Source organism: Pinus tabuliformis, chromosome 4_2 (genome assembly GCF_031772625.1).
Source record: "Pinus tabuliformis cultivar Carrire ecotype Pingquan chromosome 4_2, CPIR1, whole genome shotgun sequence".
In the NCBI taxonomy this organism is placed as follows: domain Eukaryota; kingdom Viridiplantae; phylum Streptophyta; class Pinopsida; order Pinales; family Pinaceae; genus Pinus; species Pinus tabuliformis.
The window spans coordinates 1175091670-1175093921 of NC_142304.1; positions in this window are offsets into that span (position 1 = coordinate 1175091670).

Genomic DNA, 2252 nt, shown 5'->3' on the forward strand with positions numbered 1-2252 from the left:
TTGGTTGTTGAGGTAGTATAGGTACCCAACCACTTGAGGTAATTCGAGTATAACCTGAATATTGTTGTGAACTCCCGTATGGATATCCTCCCGAAGGGGATAATAAAAGGGCATACTGCTCCCCATACGGTGGTAATCTAGAACTCAAGGGAATTGTTTGCCCTTGGGGACCGGACTACCCAAATTGACTTCCAAACGGATCAATTTGTTGAGACTCAACATAAGAGTTTCTGGATATTATTCCGGATGAACAAACAGGAACGGACCAGACTGTCGAAATAGCCCCTAAGTGGGCTCCTTCTAGCGGTTGAGAGCTAGTCGAGACAGATGGTATGCCAGTAAACATTGTCGGAGTCACAGCAGGGAGTTCTGTTGTCACTGTGTCAGATGACACAGTCCTAGATGTTGACGGTTGTTCAAACATTTGTAGTCTATCCAAAAGATTACCTAGCGATTCTACAGGAGATTCCGCTCGTGGTAGACTAACTTCTGATGAAGAAGGATATAGAGTGATCTCGACTGCAAAGTGCATTGGAGTACTTGTTTGAGGATTTTCTACAATATATTCAATTGCAATCAGACCAGGTGGAAGGGGAAGACCGTCAGGCCCGTAAAATATTTCTGGTGCCGAAGAAGGTGTGGAATTGACAGCGACAGATGTTTGAAGAGCAAGACTCTCCGAACCGGTTGTAGATGGAACTAGTTCGGTAACACAAGTGTTTACTCTCAGACTAGGATCACTATCACTGTCCCTCTGTGGCTGTTGAACTTCTTCTGTAGAGGCAGGGATTCCAGAAATGTTTGGAGTAACCGGAGTCTCTGATGTCATTGGAACACTTGTTCTAACTTTAATAGGAGATTTGGAACCGGTTAAACGATTTCGCTTTGTCCGTACTGGTTTCAATTCCGGAGACAAAGACGGTTGACTCGTAAGCCTCCACGAACGACGGGGTTTCAATTGACTTTCTTCCATGATTGCGGATTACTCGATCAACTAAAATAAAAAGGGGAAGTATGTTTCCAAATTAAATGAATTTTTGATGCTTTTGACACAACCTGTTTTTTCAGTTTTTAAGAGTCGAGAAAAAACAAAAGATGACTCTAGTCTCCTTCGATTTTTAATGAGCCTAAAGTGACAAGTGCTCAGATGGACCTTTTCCGTTAAGGAGTCTGAAAAGGAACGAAAGGAACTACTCTGGAGATCTAGGTAGAGGGAGTACCAAACCAATCGCAAAACTACAGAATACTTTTTACGGTGCGACAATCAATCTTCCCGAATGTTGTGTTCTGTGCATTGCAATCAGTAGGGCAGTCGACATGGCTTCCTATGGATAAAAGGTTTTAAGCCTATAGGGGTCTCCCAATATATACTCGACGGTACGTGGGAGCACAAGTCCATACTGGCACTTATCATCTCAAAGTGCAGGAATCACCCAACCATCAGTGAGGACAATAGTTACTAGGCTTTACGACGCCGGAATACGTCTCTAGCCTAGACTTCTAAATGTTGTGCGTTAAGTTCCAAAGCGTTGTTAGATTCATTGAATTTATTTTAAGTTGATCTTTCTTATGAAGTTTGCCTTTTGGGTTCACCACGAGATGTAGATGTTATTCCTAAAATGCAATCTAAAGATGATAAGCAAACTTTTATCTCTTTTCAGCAATGAAAATCCTAGCTACAAGGGGAAAAGAAAGACACAATCTTTTCACAAAGAGAAAAGAGCACACTGTAAATGAACTTTCCTAAATCAATCCAAACAGACTGTCAATATGCAAATGCACATGTGCATGTATTTGTTTTTCACTTTCTTAATATTGATGCCTAAAAATAAAGTTGATGTACAAATCTGAATTTGCTTTCAAGTGACCAACACAAACAAGCTTCTTTTCGAAATCAAAAGGTAGAGATGATTACGACACTTTATGATTTTGAAATAAATACTCGTTTCGACACTAGAAAGTTACCAATTCAAACCAAAGGAAAAAGTAAAAGCATAATCGACTGTCAACAAAAAATAAACTTTCTCCTATGATCAAAATCGAAACTTGCGACAGATCTAAATCAAAGGACGACAGTATGACTATTCTACTTTTGTAATGGAAAACTGTAAATGATGTAACAAACACACAAAAACATCTACAGTCTTTTTGTACAAAGGAGGCGGAATTACGGCAAGGAAAAGGGGTTTTTAAATAGACACATACACTGATCACAGGCTGCAAAAAACAGAGACAAAACTGGAAAGAATGAA